This window comes from Ranitomeya variabilis, chromosome 2 (genome assembly GCF_051348905.1).
Source record: "Ranitomeya variabilis isolate aRanVar5 chromosome 2, aRanVar5.hap1, whole genome shotgun sequence".
NCBI lineage: Eukaryota > Metazoa > Chordata > Amphibia > Anura > Dendrobatidae > Ranitomeya > Ranitomeya variabilis.
Window position 1 is genome coordinate 369,089,959 of NC_135233.1, and position 14,748 is coordinate 369,104,706.

Consider the following 14,748-nt stretch of genomic DNA (forward strand, 5'->3'; position numbering starts at 1 on the left):
GCATTAAGTTTTATTTTTTAATTTTGTTTTGAACTATGAAGCTGTTAAGAAAAGTGGCATTGAGTGCACTTTACCTATCAAAGAAAATGCATCCAACATGTGTTTCGCGTCAAGTTTCATCAGGGGGTGTAAAGAAATTTTTTTTTATTGATTTTGAGCCTTGCATATTTTCATGTAAATATTCTTGGTAAGTATTACGTTTTATTTTTTCATTTTGTTTTGCACTGTGAGGCTATTTCGAAAAATAGGTTCTCTAGTAGTGGACAACCCTTTTAAGAGTTGTCTCATTTATGTATGAACTACATGGATTATGCCACAAGTTTTTTTGTTTATTAGTCATTTCTGAGTGCTATTGGATCCTTCTAGATCTTCAAGAGTATGTTTTTTAAAAGAGGAAGACTAATTTGATGTGGTTTTTTAAAAAAAGAATTCTACGTCAGGGGCCAGGTGGTTTGTGATGAGGTTTTCAGATCCACCATACTTTCAAGAGTTCTTTTTGATGTGGTTTTGAAGCGAAGTTTTCAAAACCTTTAAAAACGTCTTCGGCATGCTCGAATAATGTTTCATGTTTCGTGGTTGCTCAATAGCCGCAACACATGCAAGGGTTGCCTAATAAACAGACAATCCCTGCATGTGTGCATGACATACAGCTGCTGGGACTCAAGCATATTTTTTGGGCATGCCAAAGTCACTCGGATAACACCTTATCCGAACACGTTCGCTCAGCTCTATTCAATACACATCCACTCGTTAGTTGACTTCCAGACTGGTGCAGTAGCTAAAACTTTACCTCATCTGAGGTTTTTATTTACTTATGTATTTTAACATAACGCTATGTCCACCTTCAAAACCACTATTTTTCATTAATTTATTGCCTCTAAAATGAAAAATGTTGCAACTTTGCAATAGCTTCTGATATTTAATTTTCCACTGGAAATAGTAGCAATTCAGAGGAAGCTTTCTCAGGCATAAAGTACATTTCTTATGTTTTGCTTTATAGGCTGAGCTCTATTGAGATGTTACAATTCAGGGCAGGTGCAGACGGCGGTATTTTATGTCCAAGTGCGATCCAACAAAACATCAGATTGCACAATGTTAAATGTAATAAATGATACATTGATAAACTGTGGCCAATAAACATGTGTTTGCATACTGTGATGAGACAATTCTGGGCTTCATAAATGTATGTGTATACAATTCTAGGCTATGTTTTATGAATATATATGTGCATATTTATAGGCTGTGCTCTATTGTGAGGTCACAATTCTGTTTTATAAATAAGAGGGTGCATATTTTATAGGCTGTGTTCTATAAAGAAATATTTATTGACTGACTCCTACCTCCAACAAATCATTGTACTTTCTTTCTAAAACCGTGCCAGAACTTCCACAGCTTCCTTTTTCGTAATGGAACTGAGCTGCAATACTAGACAGAACCCACCGGCAGGAGTGACGCTGTTTGGGGAGAAGGTAGCCATGCTTTTCTAATCCCATGCTGCCATTTCAGTTTTCCTTGACCCCACAAATCAAACGGTAACCAAATGGCTACACATAGCTAGATAAAGAGGAGGAAGCTAATTGAGAGGTGTGAGGAATACATCAGCTCTTTTAGGATTTTGTCGATTTTATCATAGTGTTGAGGGGCACTCATTGTTTTCATCACTCTTTTCTTCAGCAGGCCATATGATGGAAGACAACAATCGTACTTGGGTTGACGTTTTCATCATGAAAGGTATTAGTGATTTGCCTCATCTGCAGACGCCCATCTTCCTCTTGTTTTTTTTACTATATCTCGCTATTTTGACTGGAAATTCAGTCATTTTACTGCTAATCTGCAAAGACCGCCAGTTGCAGACTCCAATGTATTACTTCTTGTCTCACCTTTCCATCATGGACATATTTTACAGCACTGTCACTATGCATAAGACTCTGATCACATACATAACTGGGGATAATACTGTTTCGTTCTCAGCCTGTATAACCCAGATGTATTTCTATGTAGCCCTCCTCTGCTGTGAGTTTGTGCTCTTTGCCATTATGAGTTACGATCGATACGTTGCGGTTTGTAACCCTCTGCGGTACATTATTATCATGAACTGTAGAGTCTGTTCTACACTTGTCGCAGTCTGTTGGGTCGTTGGTTTTTCTGAGGTTGTTCCAGAAGTCTTTATTATCTATGAAATCCACTGCTTTAAAACGAACATGATCAACCACTTCTTTTGTGAACTTATGGTCATCATGAAGCTCTTCTGCTACAAGGCCTCCAAAATGGAACACTTAATATACACAGAGTCGATCTTCGTTGGTTTGTTGCCTTTCACACTTACCTTTACTTCTTATTTCTTCATCATCAGGGCCATTCTACGGATCCACTCAAGCGCTGGTAGACATAAAACCTTCTATACATGTTCTTCTCATATGACTGCAGTTGCCTTTCTTTATATGACAATAGTCTGCGTCTACTTGAGACCTACCTCATCATACTCTCTGGAGTCAGAAAAGATTTATACGCTGTTTTATACTTCATTAACACCCTTGATAAATCCTTTAATCTATAGCCTCAAAAACAAAGATGTGAAAATGGCCTTCAAGCGGCTGATCAATAAAAAAAGTTTTAGCTAATAAAGCCAAGATCTTTTGGTAATTTTTCTGTTCACGTTAAATTGTTTAAATTATTTTCCATATTTTTTGTTGATTTTGATTTTAAATATAATATCTGGATATACAGTGACCGCCTTTGTACTTCCTTCTCCCTCCTATCTACAACCTTAGTTTCCCACAATCACTTTGTACCTCCTTTAGTCATCTAATCTGCGTAAATCCATTGAGAGGCAAACCATTTTGTGGGGATAAATAAAAATAGCAAAACTAAAACAATGTGGTTGCATAAGTGTTAACACCCTCTGATAATTGGGGATGTGCTTGTGTTCAGAATAACACATCTTACAACACAGCAAAGGGATCTCATTTTTGAAAGTTATCAGTCAGGAAAAAGGTATAACAAATTTCCAAGGTATTAGATCTACCATGGACACTGTGAAGGCATCATCAAGAAGTGGCACAACATTGGCATGACCTAGAACTGGATGTCCCTCAAAAATTGATGAAAAGACAAAGAAAATTGTCTGGGAAGCCAAAAGCAACAATAAATGTAATGCAGGAATTTCTGGCAAATACTGGGTGTGTATTGAATGTGACAACAATCTCCTGTATTCTTCATATGTCTGGCCTGTGGAGCAGGGTGGCCATATGGAAGCCTTTTCTTACAAAGAAAAACATCCAAGTCTGTCTATATCTTGCCAAAACTTACATCAAATCTAACAAAGGCATGTAATGATTTGAGGAGGCCAAAAGATATGTTTGGCGTAAAGCCAACACTGTATCTTCAAAAGAATACCATACCCACAGTAAAGCATGATAGAGGCAGCATTATGGCTTGGGGCTGTTTGCAACAGCTGGAACTGGGGCTTTAGTCAAGGTAGATTGAATTATAAACATTTTCAAATATCAGTCAATTTTCAACAAAACCTTCAGGCTTCTGCTAAAAAGCTGAAGATGACGTTCATCTTTTAGCCTGATAATGCCCTTATGCGACCTCCAAATCAACAAAAGAATTGCTTCACCAGAGGGGGATCAAACTTTTGGAATAGCCCAGCCTGAGGCCAGATCTGGATTCAAATGATAATCTGTGAGTGACCTGAAGAGGGTGCTGTATACAGGAGATCATCCCACAATCTGACAGATGTGGAGATACTGCATGTAAGACTGAGAAAACATTGCCAATTCTAGATGTGCTGTACTGATATACTTCTAACCTAAAAAACTGAATGCTATAATAAATTACAAAATATTTAAAAATTACCTTTTATTAATCAATTTGTTAAAAACTAGTGCATACAAAACCGTCACCAAAGAAAATATACACTTAATAGAAAAGACCTTGGGAGGTGCCTATCCCTATAGCCTATTACTCATCAGCACCCTACCTAACAGCGTCGACTGGCCCTTCTAAGCATACAAATCCCTGTAGGGAAAGGGTAGAAAAAATGGGATAGATGTATTTTATATAAAGACTAGGGGCAAAAGGGGGTTGAACTGACCGTTTTCTGGCCCTGCCTTACAGCGGAGGTTGGCACCCTAGATGTTTATGATATATGGTGCCCCCACTCCTCGACGGCTATCCCAAAAATCACCCTAATGAATTACTATAGGAGGGGATATATAGCTTTAGTGTAAAGCGATGGAGTGCAAAATGTGTAGCATAGAGGGAAATAACAATAGACCTTGGACTTATAATCGAAGATCATAGATACAATCTATAATGCGGGGATAGTCTTAATAGACAGTTATCATAGACCAAAGGTATAGAAAACATGTCAATGTATATTATAATAGTCCTTATAGATTTCAACAGTAGGACAAGAAATATTGATTATGCAAAGAATCCCCCACAAAGATTCAAAGATATTTTGGGGTTTTCTGTGAACCATTTTTTGGCTCCTACTCCATAGCGTATCTATTTTTTCTGTGAATGCTGTCATAAATTCAAAGCATACTTCAAATATAAGTTTAAGGGCGTGCTTATTTATTCAACCACATGATTGTAGTTCTTTATTTTTATTTTTCCACTCAAAAAGATTTCAGCTTATTTTTCAATTGATTTGCACATATTATGTGGGGCAATAACCCCTTTCTGACATTTGTCGTAATAATATGTCCCTGTGCCCTGGGCCTATCTGACCATGGACGAATTGTTATGACATCACGATTGCCCGCACGCACGGGCTGTGCGTGGGTGATCGCTGCCGGGTGTCAGCTGATTCTGATTGCTGACATCCGCCACTAAGTGCCAGGGGCGGTCACACATCGCTCCCAGCACTTTAACCCCTTAAATGCTGCGATCAAAAACGATTGCAGCATTCCGGGAGCCGAAAGAGGGCTGACAGCCCCTCTGCCTTTGGATCGGAGACCCGCGGCGTAAAAAATAAATAAAACCAATTCTTCACCTGTTATTGATTTTTTCATTCTGCCTCCCAAAGATCGCAGTAAGGCTCGGCACACATTTATTCTGTGCTATGCGCTGAGCGCTTGCACCGGGATTTCCATGAAAATCTCTGAAATACATGAATCAGACGGAACCGTTGGCAGGTTCCTTATAATGAGGCAGATGGAGGCACTGTGGACGTTGTCTGACCTGTGATCCGACGGTGTCCGTCTTTTTAGGATTGCATAAAAGTGCTGTCGGTCACAGTTTTGCGCACTTCTGAAATGAAGGACAATGCTGAACAGAGGACAGACAGAATCCAGAGTAACTTTGTTGCCTCATTATAGTGAATGGTTCGCTCTGGGGTTTCATCTGAACCATGTCACTCAGATATTTACATGGAAAGTAAGAGGTCAGCGTACAGCTCTGGATAAATGTGATCCCAAACGTTACCTAAAATATTGCCAATAAAAGCTTCAACTCAATCCACAAAAAAAGCAAGTCCCCACTCAGGTCCGTCATCTGTTAACGGAAAGATAGGGGCTTCCACGTTACTGGTAGCACAAAGGCTCTGAAGAAGAGAAATGGCTCCTCACCCGCCAAAAGAAATTCAGCAAATTCTACACTCCCAAATCCAAATGCTCCCTCCCTTCTAAGCCCCACAGTGTACCTAAACCACATATAGCATCCACGATTGCCATTCCTGAAGTGATGAGAGCCCGCCTAACTTACAGGTGCTTGTCTCCAGAAGCACGGACTGGGCATAACATACTGGTCACTACAACGGCAGTTTGCAATTTTCACTCGGCAACATTCATTGCTGCTTGTTTCTGGAAAATACCCATGAAGTCAAAATTGTCACTACCCCTGAAGATGAATTCAGGGGTATACTTTCCAAAATGGGGTCACTTGAGGGGAGATTCCTCTCTTCTAGCAATTAGGAGCTCTGTTTATAGAGTCTGTAATCTGTTCTGGGAAAATCTGCGCTCCAGGAGGCAAATAGCACTCCGTCCCTCCAGAGTCTCTTCATATGGCTAAGTAGTACTTTACATCCACATATGGGGTATTGCCACGTTCAGTAGAAATTGTGGGACAAATTGTGGTGCCATTTTATCCACTTATTGTGTGAAAATGCAAAATCTGGGGCTAAAACAAAATTTTGGTGGTAAAAATGTAGTAATTTGTTCTTCATTGCCCAATGGTATTAAATTCTGTGACACACCCATGGTGCCGATATGATCACTGCACCCCTAGATGAATTCATTGAGTTTGTAAAATGGGGTCACTTATGGGGAGTTCTGCTGTTCTGGCACCTCATAGGCTCTTCCAGTGACTTCATGGCACAAGAAAACCATAACAGAACAATCTGGCGCTCCTTGCCTTCTGAGCTTTGCACTGTGCCTGAAAGATATTTCCCGATTACATGTAGGGTATTGTCCTATTAACTCTTAAAAAAATTAAAAACATGGGTCTAAAACAACATTTTAGTGGTAAAAATATAATTTCTTTTTTCACTACTCAGTGGTATAAAATTCTGTGAGGCACATGTGGTGTCAATATGATCACTGCACCCCTAGATGAATTCATTGGGGAGTGTAGTTTGTAAAATGAGTTCACATATAGGGAGTTTTCTGTTGTTCTGGCACTTCAGGGGCTCTGCCAATTTGACATGGCATCCTCAAACCATTCCAGCAAAATCTGGACTCCAATATGGCGCCTCTTCCCTTCTGAGCTTTGCACTGTGCCTCAAAAGTAGTATTCGCCCACATATGGGGTATTGGCGTACTCAGGAGAACTTGCACAACAAATTGTAGGGTGCAATTTCTCCTGTTACCCTTATGAAAATGCAAAATTTTGGGCCAAAATAACATTTTTGTGGGGAAAATGTGATTTTTTTTATTTTCACGACTCAACGTTATAAACTTCTGTAAAGCACCTAGTGGTTCAAGGTGCTCAATACACATCTAGATAAGTTCCCTAAGGAATATAGTTTCCAAAATAGTGTCACTTGTTGGGGGCTTTCACTGTTTAGGCACATCAGGGGCTCTCCAAACATTACCCTGTAAAAAAAAATGGATCTGAAGTAATTTTTTTGGTGAATAATAGTTAAATGTTCATTTTTTTCCCCACATTTCAAAAATTCCTGTGAAGCACCTGAAGGGTTAATAAACTTCTTGAATGTGGTTTTGAGCACCTTGAGGAGTTCAGTCTTTAGAATGGTGTCCGTTTTGGGTATTTTCTATCATACTCCTTAAAGTGACTTCAAATGTGACGTGGTCCCTAAAAAAATGGTTTTGTAAGGCTGGTTTCACATTTGCTTTTTTTGCCGCTGCGTTTTAGCGCAAAAAAACATGCGTTTTTTTCCTATATTTAACATTAAAAATGCATGCGTTTTTTTTGTATGTGTTTTGCCGCGTTTGACGACGCATGCGTCTTTTCTATGCTTGCGTTTTGTTGCAGAAATGCAACATGTAGTAATTTCTAGAGGCGTTTTTTTGCCGCAAAAACGTCGAGCGTGGGAAAAAGTTCCCAGGCTCCAGTTCATGAGGACATCCAGCAGAGGGCGCATCACCGCGACTGAAGGTAACTATAGGTCATTGACCTACATTACCTTCATTCACCGGGGTTTACAGGCAGGAGCACAGCTGCATTATAGCAGAGCTCCTGCCTGTAAAATATTTTAACCCCTTCAGATGGATTTACATCGTGGAACGTTACAGATCTACGGAAGGTATGTATATTGTTGGTTTATTATTTTTAATTTGTTACAGAACGACGGTCTTCAGGTGGATTGAGAGAGCAATAAAATATTACAACAACCTGTGTGTTTATTTCATTAAAATACTTTGCAATATTGTGTGTGTGTTTTTTTCAACCATTTCATACAATTGGATTAATAATGGATAGGTGTCATAATTGACGCCTCTCCATTATTAATCTGGCTTAATGTCACCTTACAATAGCAAGGTGACATTAACCCTTCATTACCCCATATCCCACCGCTACACGGGAGTGGGAAGAGAGTGGCCAAGTGCCAGAATAGGCGCATCTTCCAGATGTGCCTTTTCTGGGGTGGCTGGGGGCAGATGTTTGTAGCCGGGGGGGCCAATAACCATGGACCCTCTCTAAGCTATTAATATCTGCCCTCAGTCACTGGCTTTACCACTCTGGCGGAGAAAATTGCGCGGGAGCCCACGCCAATTTTTTCTGCCATTTAACCCTTAAATTTAATAGCTACAGCGCTGAAATTTTGCACATACACACTACTAACATTAGTAGTGTGGAATATGCACAAAACACCGGATTACGTACCGGTAATGCTCTTTTATAGAGCCACGACAGCACCCACTGAGAGAGGGGATCCGCCCCTAGGAACAGGAAACCCTACGGAGAGATAAAAGGGGCGGTCCCCCTCGCTCCCACAGTTTGGGTTACAGAGATTGCGAGGAACCGCCCACCAGTATTAGTAGGCAATTCTATATTATCATTTAATCTTATACTACTAATATTTACAAGAACCAATCACCCTCATTTGTGCTCATATGCAAACTAATATATATAAGGGAGGGAAGTGAAGGGGTGCTGTCGTGGCTCTATAAAAGAGCATTACCGGTACGTAATCCGGTGTTTTCTCTTCGCCACGACAGCACCCACTGAGAGACTTTCAGAGATAGTTATTTGGGGGGGATTATCGTGTTAAGAACCGATCTACCGAAACACAGGTCAGTGGAGGCAGATAAATCTAATCTGTAGTGACTATAGAAGGTAGTAGGAGACGACCAGGTTGCGGCCTTACATATGAGTTCTATTGGAACTTCTGCTCGCTCTGCCCAGGATGATGCTATCGCCCGGGTGGAATGTGCCTTTATAGTCTCAGGTGGATCTTCCCCTTTAGATGAATAGGCCAGGTATATCGCCTCCCGAATCCATCGGGATAATGTGCCTTTCGTAACACCAGCTCCTTTCCTCTGACCCTGGAAGGAAACAAAGAGAGCCCTGCTCTTCCTCCAGGCGCTAGTTCTGTCTAGATAGGTTATTACCGCCCTCCTCACATCTAAAGTATGGTATTTTTCTTCTTCCTGATTTGTAGGATTATTATAGAAGGTAGGAAGAAGAATTTCCTGAGACCTATGGAATTTGGTACTCATTTTAGGTAAGTAGGAAGGGTCTGTCTTTAGGACAATCCTATCTGGCAATATTGACATAAATGGAGGATCTACTGATAGCGCCTGTATGTCACTTACCCTTCTTGCCGATACTAAGGCAACAAGAAGAGCTGTTTTGAGGGAGACATGTTTAATGTGAGCAGAATGTAGAGGCTCGAACGGGTGATTTGTTAAGGCTTCAAGGACCAGATTAACATCCCAAGGAGGTGAGTTGGGAATATGGACTGGTTCTGCTCTCTGGCAGGCTGAGATGAATCTGGATATCCATCTATCTCCTGCAACATTGTGACTATACAAAGCCCCTAGCGCTGAAACTTGCACTTTCAAGGTGTTAACTGAAAGGCCTAAATCACGTCCTTTTTGGAGAAATTCAAGAATAATAGGGACTGGAATTTCATTTGACAGGGCTGAGGGATAGAGGCTTAAAAATTTTTTCCATACTTTTACATAGATCGATGTAGTGGATCTTTTTCTACTCAGCAATAGGGTATCAATTACTTTATCAGAGAAGCCCCTTAGTTTTAACAGCTGCCTCTCAAATCCCAGGCTGTCAACCGTAGACCCTTCACATGAGGGTGGTTGAAGGGTCCCTGGAAAAGCAGATCTTGATTCTCTGGGAGAATCCATGGATCCGAGATGGACATGGCTCTGAGCAGGGAAAACCATGGTCTCTTTGGCCAGAATGGAGCGATCAATATCACATTCGCTCTGTCCTCTCTTATCTTCCTGATGACTGTTGGAAGAAGAATCATTGGGGGAAAGGCATATGCTTTCTGAAATGTCCATGGAATCTGGAGGGCGTCGAGAACATCGGGGTTGTCTGTTCGAAACATTGAGGCGAATGTTTTTACTTGCCTGTTGTCTCTTGTGGCAAAGAGATCTATGTCGGGTATACCCCATTTTATAGTTATCATACTGAATATCCGACGATTTAACACCCACTCCCCCTGATGGAGGGTATGACGACTGAGAAAGTCTGCTTTTGCGTTGTCTATCCCCCGGATATGTAGTGCTGATAAGGACAGAAGATGATTTTCGGCTATAGTCAAGATGTTTTCGGCTATAGACATGAGAGTGCCTGATCTCGTTCCGCCTTGATGGTTGACGTAAGCCACCGATGTCATGTTGTCTGAGAGCACCCTGGTATGTGTTCCGTGCAGCTGTGGGAGGAATTCACATAGGGCATGATAGATGGCTTTTAGTTCTTTTTTATTGGAGGAGTCGTCTAATTCCGTAACCGACCACAGCCCCTGGACAACCTGGTTCCCCAAGTGTGCCCCCCAACCATGAGGGCTGGCATCCGTAAAAATTATGTTTGAGGGTTTGACCTCCCAGGGAACCCCACTAACTAGATGATCTGGCTGTAGCCACCAGGTTAGGGATTGGACTACATCATTAGAAAGGGAAATCTTACCGTCTAATCGCCCTTGTAATTTTATCTCCTCATGTAAAATTGTATACTGTAAGCACCTCGAGTGGAACTGGGCCCACGGAACCGCTGGGATACATGACGTGAAGGAGCCAAGCAAGGACATGCCTTCCCGGAGGGAAATTATAGGTTTATCTAGTATGGACTGAACTTTATCCCTAATTGTTATCTGTTTAGATTCTGGGAGGAAACACTTTTGACTTACAGAATCTAATATAATTCCCAAAAATACCTGCCGGGTTGTCGGGATCAGTCTAGATTTTTCCCAATTTATTATCCATCCTAAGTTCTGTAAGGATGAGATCATATGACATAGTCTTTGCTGACATTGCGAGGTGGATTTTCCCACTACTAGCAGGTCGTCTAAGTACGGGATTATGAGTGTGTCTTTTAATCTTAGATAAGACATAACCTCTGACATTAGTTTAGTAAATACCCTTGGAGCAATTGATAGTCCAAAGGGCATTGCTGTGTACTGAAAGTGCCGTATACATCCATTTAATATAACCGCTACGCGGAGAAATTGTTGATGCTCTTTAAAGATTGGTAGATGGTAATACGCATCTTTTAAGTCCAGAACCGCCATAAAGCAATAGGGAAACAGGAGTTTTACGGTGGATCGAATGGATTCCATTTTAAAAGTTTGATTTTCTAGGAAGGTGTTCAGTTTTTTAAGATTTATGATGGTTCTGAATGATCCATCAGGTTTTGTGATTAGAAACAGCGGGGAATAGAACCCTTTCCCTTCCTGAAGAAATGGAACCTCCACCAAAACTCCTTTGGATAGCAGATTCATTACTTCTTGCTGTAATGCCTCCTGTTGAGACTGTGACTTTAAGGAAGTCAATAGAAATGAGTCCGAAGGGACTCGGGCAAATTTTAATTTTAAGCCAGAGGTGACGAGATTATTTGCCCAATTGTTCGAAGTTATTTTCCTCCATTGGTCTGAAAAAGAGGATAATCTACCTCCCACAGGTAGATCTGCTCTAACGGGGCTTGTCTTCAGATTTAAAAGGGCGCTTCCCAAAGAATGCACCTCTTTGTTTTGCGTCTCTAGGGGTCCAGCGATCTTGGTTTTTAAAATCTTTTCTTTTATTAAATATGGGCTTCCGGAACGCTTTCCTATAGAATGGAAGGTAATTATTATTAGGGAAGCCCTTCTTTCTTTCCCCCGCTTTAGTTAGAATCTCGTCCAGTTTGGTACCAAACAGGTACTCACCCTGACATGGGAGGCCACATAACTTAGACTTTGTCTGTGGATCGCCTTTCCAGCCCTTAAGCCATAGGGCTCTGCGTGCCGCGTTTGTGAGACCTGCTGATTTGGCTGCCAAACGTATAGAATCGGCCGATGAATCCGCCAAAAAAGCTGTAGCCCCTCTAATTAAGGGTATAGAAGACAGCAGTTTGTCTCTGGAAAGACCACTTTTAAGGCCTTCCTCTAAGTCACTCAGCCAGACCAACATGGACCTAGCGGTGCATGTAGCAGAGATAGATGGTCTGAAGGCTCCCGTACACGACTCCCAGGCTCTTTTTAGTAGTGAGTCGGCTTTACGGTCTAACGGGTCCTGTAATGAGCCTGAATCCTCCACAGGTAGCAAAGATTTTTTAGATGTAGATGCTACCGCAGCGTCCACTTTTGGCGCTTTTGACCATGTCGAGAACTCTTCATCATTGAAGGGATACCGTCTCTTTGAGGATGGAGGTAAACCCCTTTGGCCCTGGCTTTCCCATTCTTTTTTAACTAAAGATTTTATTGCCGCTATCACCGGAAAAGAAGGCCTTTTCTTTTCCGATAAGCCAGCGAACATAATGTCCTGCTGTGTTCTGGGAATTTTAGAATCTTCGATACCCATCGTATTACACACGGACCTGACAAGGTTGTCAATACTATCCGTGGGAAAGCATGTATCCTGTTCCTCGTCCGAGGAAACATATTCGCAGGAGATGTCAGAGTCCGCTTTCTCCCTATCCGAAGATGGGTCAGATATAGGGGATTCATATCCTTTTTTACTTCTAGTATGTGGCTCTTTATCAGAACCTCGCAAGGCTTGTAACTCTTGCCTTATCATGAGCCTGATGTCCTCAGATTTAACTGAGGCTTCCTCCCGCAAGGTAGAAGCAATACATGATTTGCACAATCTCTTTTTATAACTATCCGGGAGAGGCTGGAGACATAATGCACACTGTTTGTGCTTCGTTTTCTCTGTTTTCTTTCCCTAAGTGTATAAAGGGAAAGGGAACACCAGTCAGCTTATGAGGGTAGAAGCACACTTACCCCAGTGAAGCTTTTACGGTACCGATTGACGAGGAGATTTAGGTGGAGAACCGGATTTCTTCCTGGAGGATCCGCTCTGTTTGGAGCGACTGCTGCTGCCCCGTGTACGTGGGGTAGCCGCGGTGTCTTCTATGGAGAGCATCGCAGGGGTCTGTGACGAATCCATTGTGGACACCGGGCGCTTGTGCCGGCGTCCTTTTACATGGGGGCCGCCATCTTCTTCCGGTTGAACCCGGAAGTGCTAACCACTTCCGGGTCGCGGCCATACTGTGTGCACTCGCGCTGTCACCGGCATCAGCGCGGGTGCCGTCCACCTCCTCCTCCGCCCGGAGTTTCAATTCAGGACTCCCGGGTAAATTGTGGAGCTCCACGCCGCCTGAGCGCTCGCCAAAGCGCAGCGCTTACCTCTCCTCGGCGCTAGGTCCCGCAGACTGCCCGGATGGATTCCCATGAGCCAGGAACTCCTGCAGTTGTGGCCTCATGGCGTCTGCCAGCAGAGGGGGGAACTGAGAAGAGGACCCCCGACGCTGCATCCAGCCCTGGAGCCCTTGCCGTCCTCACAGGTAAACTGCGCAAGCGGCATCCAGGCTAGGCATCCTCTTCTCCGTGGATTCCCGTAGGAACAGGAAACCAAACTGTGGGAGCGAGGGGGACCGCCCCTTTTATCTCTCCGTAGGGTTTCCTGTTCCTAGGGGCGGATCCCCTCTCTCAGTGGGTGCTGTCGTGGCGAAGAGAAAAAAGGGGGATATGACATGGTTTACTGTATGTAAACCATGTCTCATATCATGTCGGGTTTAGGCAGGAGAAATGAAAAGCCGGCAATTGAATTACCGGCTTTTCAGATATATCGCGCTGAAGTAAATATAGCTTTTTCTATTTATAGTGGGTTTTCTAGATGATTTTGATGATTGGTAGCTGTCACACACTTCTCAGCATGCGTTTCAAAAATGCAAACGCAGGAAAAAACGCATATAAACGCGTCAAAACGCCGCGTTTTTTTACCGCATGAGAAAAACGCATGCGTCTAAAAAACGCAGCGTTTGCACGCGTTTACATGCGTTTTTTCAACACCTGCGTTTGCGTTTTAAACGCAAATGTGAAACTAGCCTAAATTTTGTTGGAAAAATCGGTTTTAACCCTTATAACTTCCTAACAAAAAAAATTGGTTACAAAACTGTGCTAATGTAAAGTAGACATGTGGTAAATGTTATTAACTATTCTGTGTGACATAACTGATTTAAGGGTAAGTAAATTCAAAGTTTGACAACTGTGACATTTTCAAAATTTTCGCCAAATTTCCGTTTTTTTTTTTCACAAATAAACGGAAGTCATACCAAAGAAATTTTACCACTATCATGAAGTACAATGTCACGAAAAAACATTCTCAGAATCACCGGGATCCATTGAAGAATTTCACAGTTATAACCTCTTAAAGTGACTGTAGTCAGAATTGCAAAAATTAGCCTGGTCATTAATGTGCACACCATCCTCGGGGGTAAAAGGGTTACATGTAGAAAAAGTTCTGAAATGATTCTTCTTGGTATAAATGTTTTACATGGTGAAATCATGCCATTTATCAAGGGTGTGTGTAGACATTAAAAAATCTTCTAGATACATTGCTATGGGGCTTGATATTGGAAAGCAAACAAATTCAGAGGTTGCCCGTTACCCACCATAGATCCCATAAAGGTGGACAGGTGAACAACTGGCTATGTTGATGGTGCCGTGAGCAATGTTTCTTGATGATGGCATGAATTACCTATATGATGGACTCCTCACTAACTACAGATGGGTTGCATCTTACGAAAACAGGAAAATAAATATTCGGTAGACACCTTACTACACTCTTCAGGAGAGCTTTAAACTAGAGCAATATGGGATGCCAAATATAAGGC

General features: G+C 42.0%; 1 long non-coding RNA gene across 1 annotated transcript; it reads left to right on the forward strand.

The window, feature by feature from the left end:
- The first annotated feature begins 1,321 nt into the window (after positions 1–1,321).
- Positions 1,322–2,625, forward strand: LOC143809438 (uncharacterized). The gene is made up of 3 exons (XR_013222276.1): positions 1,322–1,584; positions 1,675–1,731; positions 2,354–2,625. It is a non-coding gene; the product is annotated as an uncharacterized LOC143809438 (long non-coding RNA).
- The last annotated feature ends 12,123 nt before the right edge of the window (positions 2,626–14,748 follow it).